The sequence below is a fragment of the Rhagoletis zephyria genome, unplaced genomic scaffold, assembly GCF_001687245.7.
Source record: "Rhagoletis zephyria isolate East Lansing unplaced genomic scaffold, Rhagoletis_zephyria_1.1 Rzeph_scaffold_00953, whole genome shotgun sequence".
NCBI lineage: Eukaryota > Metazoa > Arthropoda > Insecta > Diptera > Tephritidae > Rhagoletis > Rhagoletis zephyria.
In genome coordinates this window covers 7,780-14,770 of record NW_016158037.1, presented here as the reverse complement: position 1 = coordinate 14,770, position 6,991 = coordinate 7,780, and the positions used below count along the sequence as shown (strand labels likewise).

General features: G+C 34.6%; 1 long non-coding RNA gene across 1 annotated transcript in view; it reads left to right on the top strand.

Annotated features, from left to right (window-relative positions):
* The window catches only part of LOC108362174 (uncharacterized), a 20,689-nt gene extending 14,988 nt beyond the window's left edge, over positions 1 to 5,701 (top strand). Inside the window, exon 3 of the long non-coding RNA XR_001847423.1 lies at positions 5,691 to 5,701. This is a non-coding gene — a long non-coding RNA (uncharacterized LOC108362174). The remainder of the gene's footprint in view (positions 1 to 5,690) is intronic.
* Positions 5,702 to 6,991: the final 1,290 nt, after the last annotated feature.

Genomic DNA, 6,991 nt, shown 5'->3' with positions numbered 1-6,991 from the left:
GGTTTTACCTTCAGATTTTTGTATCATGAATACACCTTAGTCGAGATATCACGAACAAGTTTTCCTTTATTTATTTTTGCTTAAAATCCTTAAATATGTATCTTGATATTTTTCTGTAGAATACGTATTAATTTTTTTTTTAACGATTTAAAAAAAGGGAGGACATCGGATCTACGTAACCAGAACGACCTGAATGCGCATTGAAATCGGTTGTATTTTTTGCTAAAAATTATTTGTTGAGATACAGTTTCGCTACTATTTAGAGATTTCTTACTTATTTAGGACTTACTGTGGGTGCTTAAGATTCATCTTGTAAATATGTATGTACATATAAAAAACAGTTGCGATATTTTATTTTAAATTATGAATTTTATTCGTGCAATTTTTTATGTTTAATAGTTTTGAGGACATTTTTTGGTTCTGTTGATTCTTTTATGCATGCCTTAAACTTTTTTACTTTAAGTTATAATGTTGAAGATATGCCTTCTGCCTTTGTCAAGCACTTTAGCTAGGTGAGAGAAATTTAGCATATGCGCGTATAGCATAGAGTAAGTATACGGCTGTGCTGCCGCGATTCTCCAACATCTTGTCAAAGGAGAAAACATATTGGTGGCGGAATCCATCGTAGTCCAATTTTTCTTAAAATCTATGAAAAATCGATCACTGAATCTGAACTGCTATGAACGTGTGTATTCAAAGCAAGCGCTGCGTTCGTAGCTATTGGACCTTAATAGCATTTCCGTAGATTTCACGAAAAATCGGACTACGATGGATTCTATGATAGCCTTGNCTTAATAGCATTTTCGTAGATTTCACGAAAAATCGGACTACGATGGATTCTATGATAGCCTTGATTAGTTCGTGCGATTATGACTTATGGATCGATTATGGATGGGAACGGAACCTCAGTTGGGTTGCCGATGGGCAGCGCCACTGAAATGAAAAGGTTTTTTATTATGAATAGCAATAATTAAGTTTCATAAATTTCAAGGTGGTACAATTTAAAAAAAAAAGTTTAAAAAAGAAATAAAGTAGCTCAATCAAAAATTCCCGGCAGCCACAAAAACGCACTTGCCAATATAGCAACTTAGTTGCCAGCTTTCAGTTGCTAGTTGCCATCGTAATACCATTTCAGCCACTGGCCAGCCAACTGAAGTTCGGTCGTCCTCCGTAATCGACCCATAAAATCGGAATCGAATATGCATGCACGTTCTGCTGAACGATAAATATTTTTTAAATGTGTGCTCTGTCCGCGCACGAATTCCAGCCATGTGTGAAATATCGTATGTAAAGCCTCCGTCTGACTTAACGATTGTCTAAGGCATGCCAGAAGATGTTTCATCATATGTTTTCGGCCATCGTCTTCTTCGAGTAAGTTCATCGATACCAAAAACTTTACAACCTATATTTTCCAGCAGCCCTTAGTGTTTTTGCCAATGACATGGTACTATATACTTAATAACCAAATTAAGCCGCAGTTGCATTCACACGTATAATAGCTAGTGTCGGCAAGCTGTGGGAATACCCAGGAGATGGCGTTTGTTCAGCTATCGAAATCATTACACCGACGGCGGTGGGCAGCTCTGCTGGAACATATTTACCACAGCAGTGGTTGCGGGGTTTTGTTCTGCAACAATAGCCTGCAATGATGACATGTCATATAATGTCGACGAACAAAGATATAAAATTTAAAATGACTAACCTTATATCCGGCCGATTTGGGAGACCACCCTTGGTCACGACCAGAACGCATTTACCAAGAGGAAAAACCGCAGGGATTGCAGTAGTTCTTGCAATCACCGTTGATGATGCTGTGCTTGTAATTAATAGTCTGAAAATACAAAAAAATGCATTAATGAAATCTTATACACATCAAATAAATAAATTTCAATAAATTGTTTACCGTTTCACAAACCGAATTACTAAGAAATAGAAACTCACCGCGATGCTATACAGAAATAAAAACCAACAGGGCTGCATTTTCTTGGTAAACAAACCAAGCGCTCAGAGCAAACTGATCCGAAAAATTATTTTGTGAAAAATAATAGTTGAAAAGAGTTTTTACACATGATTATCACATTAACTCATAAGTGCAAATTATTGTGATTATTTTTAGTTGCATATAATTGTATTACCTTAGACTTTTTTTAAATGTTTTCTAATATTCAGTCTTTTGGGTCGCAAAATCAACCATGCGCTCAATTTCTTGTGGGGAAATTTGGTCCCCATAAAGGACTTTCACCACGAAACAGCTACAAAAACAAAAACCTTTTCTACTGGTATACTGTGTTTACTTGTATCGGAACCTCCCTAGCCGCAATACAAATATGTACATACATTTAAAGGGTTAGTAAATGGACTTTAAACATATGATTCACAAGGTAAACGAATTTTATTACCCCATATAATTTAACAGCTTACCGAATCAACACTTCCTTTTGTATATAAACCTCGCCAGTTCACAATTATTTTAGCGCTGCACTAACAACAATCAAGTCTCAAGGTCAGTTTTTGAAAAAATATTTATTTCTCTTAAAATTGTGGTTCACCATGGAAAAACTTCAAGCCGATCCGGCTCGAAGGACCATGTTCGGGATGGTGTGATATGGGGGCCGGAAATTCCTCAGAAGGTGCCGAATCTATAAAGCTCTTTTACGGTTGAACTCACTTGGTTCACAAATAGGATAAACGAAAACTTCACACATTTTCACTAAGCATATACATATGAGTGTGTATATTTATACATATTAGTGCCTGACGGCAACTTATTTATTATATGAAAAAGTTGGAACAAAGTTATAAAAATGTATTCAGGGCTATCACAGAATACATCGTAGCTTCGATTTTCGTGAAATCTACGAAAGTGCTATCACAGAATCCGAGGGGCTACGAACGTAAATTCGAAATTCGTAGAGAGCCTTAATTGAATTCGTTCGTAATGAAGGTTCGTACAGATACTCTACGACGAGTTTATGCTGGCGGAACAAATTTTAAAATCACTGAATTATTGCCGCATTATTGCTAATAATAAATATTTATTGTACTCTAGATTTGTTACAGTTAGATATAATTCCACATATTTGTGTAAACGTAGACGTCAGATACCAATACCATACATTCATACATATTTACAAACATACATTCATCTGCTAGACGCTATGTAATGAATGAATATTTTTTATGAAGCGAAATAATATTCAACAATAATTTATTAGAAAAGAAACCCAATTACTTTAATATCATTAAAATTTATTTAAAAAAATATTTTTCCCTTTAAAAGGATAAAATCTAAACTTGACAAAAAATTTATTAAATAAAAGAAACTAAACTAAAAAAAAGACTCCGCTTCCAGAAGACGACTCGGACTAGAGCTTGGATCTCTCAATTGGCAGTTTAGGGCTTTGCTCGCGACTGCTGGGGCCGCGTGAGCAAAACGGCATACATAAATGTCTATTGTTTCTTTTGAACTATCTGATTTCGAATCAGCATTACAAGCTGGAAGCTACATTTTCGAGTTTACTCGGATTCAGTGATAGCAATTTTTTCATACTCGCAGCAAGCATTCTAATTGGTGGGTTTTCCGCGATGGATTCCGTGATAGCCCTGATTAATTATAAGAGGATCTTACTTGAGTGCTCGGAGTTATCTTCCGAAGTGGCCGAGAGTTAGGTGATCGCAGAAGGCGAAACCCACATACGAGGTGGGTAACAGGACTCAAGCAAAGGGAATTCGAGTAACTGTTCCCGCTTGGATTACAGCGACATCTGCAATTGAAATTCTCTTTATAAAATACTCCTAGGGTTTAGGGAACTACTGTAGACACACATTGGTTTTGTGAACTTGTTGCAGACTTTACTCAGTTAAACTATATATTATGATAAAACAAGGAGCTTATTCCCAGCGATCTATAAATCGAAGATACAAATTATACATCAAACTAAAGCGCTCGATCTGAAACTTTGCACAAACTTTTAAGATTCATTGAACCACATTACATCAGGCAAAGCATTGCTACGTTCTTTTCGATAGGCAGCATCTCAGCGGGACAAAAGAAAATGAATAATTGTTCCATTTATTCTATTTGGTCCCTTGTTTGTTCGTGCGAATGTAGGCAGTGATATAGCGGATGATCTGTAATACAAAACGTTGGTTTTGGCTCTGTACAGCCACCCATATATAAATCTCACATGGTTTATTTTGACGTTTTTCTTTTTCTGAGTCAAATAGGGTCCTATATGTATTATAAATTAATATATCTATGCATAATCGATCTGAAACTTTGTACAGACATTTAAGATTTAAGAATCATTTCATATACTATGTACATACCTCGCAAATATGAAAAGTTTTTAAAGTTTTAAATTGAGGAATTTTATAATGTAAACCCGAATCACACACGCGCATTGTCATTTTCAATATCCAACAACAATAATTTTGAACTATTTCATTTCTTTGTTTTCAACTTTCTATAATCTTAAAATGCTGGAAAATTAAAAAAGCATGGTGTAATTATTCAAACCACTTGAAGGATCGATCAATTTGGTATCCAAAAAATAACCACTGTACGATAGTTAATAAAGAAATGGTTAATATGTTGTCCGAAGAAGAAATGGTGTCGATATCTACTGTCGGTTCTGAATATCCACAAGAGCCCTACTCCTAGGGGTGTTGCTTCTCATGACTTGATACTAAAAGTTGGAGCAGTTGTGATGTTAATCCGCAACCTAAATGCATATGTACATTAGAGTGGTTCATAAAAACACTCTTTTTGGAAATTCATAAACGCTACATCAGAATATTGTTATTTGTTATAAAAAAAGAGACACATATTTTTTTGTTTTGAAAAAAAAGTTTTCTTAGAGCTCGCGCTGGTCGGTTTTTTTATAAAAACGCTGATGTTCTCAATTTTTTTATTTTCTGGACATGTTCAAATGCAGCTAAAAGTGTGGTTTTTACTTATAATTACTCTGGTATTATTGGCGAACATTCCCTTAATTACATACCTGTCTGAAGTAAATTTTTTTAAATTCAAAATGGCGGATCCAATAAGGCGATCAAATAAAAAAAAGTACTAAAATTAAAACGTTGATATTGAACCTTTTAAACATTGTAAAGGGTTAAAACACGTTTCCAGTGGGTTTCTAGGGTTGTTGATTACGAATCTGATTTCAGGTTTTCAAAATTCAAAATGGCGGTTAAGAGTTTCAAACAAATCCAATCAGTTTTTTAAAGCTGGTCGCCATTTTGGATCCACCATTTTGAGTTTTGAAAATCTGACATCAGATTCGTAATCAGCAACCCCAGGAACCCACTGGAGACGTGTTTTAACCCTTGACAATCTTTAAAACGTTCAGGATCAACGTATTAATTTTAGTACGTTTTTTTTTAATTTGATCGCCATATTGGATCCGCCATTTTGAATTTAAAAAAATTGACGTTCGAATGTAGGGAGTGATGCAATACAATGATGTTGCTTTTGGCTCTGTACACACATCCATATATAAATCTCACATGGTTTATTTTGACGTTTTTTTCTAATGAGCCAAATATGGTTCTATATGTATTATAAACATATATATCTATGTATAATCGATCTGAAACTTTTTAAAAACATTTAAGATTTAAGAATAATTTCATATACTATGTACATACATATTTGCGAGGAAAGATTTTTAAAGTTTTACATACAGCAATTTTAAAATGTAAAACTGAATCTCACACACGCTTTCTCATTTTCAATTTCCAACAACAATAATTTAATTTCTTTATTTTCAACTTTCTATAATTTAATTTCTTTATTTTCAACTTTCTATAATTTTAAAATGCTGGAAAATTAAAAAAAAATCTTGGCGGACGAACTGAGGGAACGGTAAAGTATTTTCAACTTTCGATAAATATGCGCTTCAGAGAATCTGATTATTTCAGTTTTCTCTTGCGGGTTAGAGAAGGTCGAGAACTCTCGCCAGACGCAAAAATTAAGACAAGTGCCACAAGAGATTATTTTGCGTTATTTAGCCGATTGGGTATTTGAATCTCAGCCTGGTGTAATTAATCAAAACCACTTGAAGATACGATCAATTTGGTGTCCAAAAAATAACCGCTGTACGATATTTAATAAAGAAATGGTTAATATGTTATGCGTCGATATCTACTGCCGTTTCTGAATATCCANATTTAGCCGATTGGGTATTTGAATCTCAGCCTGGTGTAATTAATCAAAACCACTTGAAGATACGATCAATTTGGTGTCCAAAAAATATCCGCTGTACGATATTTAATAAAGAAATGGTTAATATGTTATGCGTCGATATCTACTGTCGTTTCTGAATATCCACAAGAGCAATTATAGGAGTAGGGGAGCTGCTCCTCATGACTTGATACTAAAAGTTGGAGCAGTTTTGATGTTAATCCGCAACCTAAATGCATATCGAGGGCTTATATTCAATACCCTCTATCTACAATTTTGATGAAAATGAGTTTTGGATGGTAACGTGGGCTCTTATTTATCCTTCAGCCATGACAATAATGCCAAACTTAAAATTTTGCTTTTATGGTATTATATTCTCATTTTGAAAAATCCACTATCTGTAATAACATTTTGTTACAAAAGCAAAATCCTCTATCTACACAATTTTGCTGGAAAATCGTTTTCATTACCATTTTTTGTGGCAGGTCAAATAAAGACTGGGTAAGTTACATGTGCCGATGCATGTATGTATATGTTCCGGTAAAATCCGATCTTAGGTCAAACTAGTTTTGCCCAGGCTAAACTTGTTCTACCTAATGCGATGTCCAACCGAAACCAAATCTTGTGGACTGCGTAGCTTCAGTTGGACTGATGATGAGAGTTACAAAAATAGTTTATTCTAAGATCGGGTTTGGCCGGTAGCTTACAGGTATATACATGTCCGCTCATTTACTACAATAATGTCATAACTCAAAAAATCAAAACTCGAGAAAGACGGCTTTAAAGTTTTGAATTTACATATAC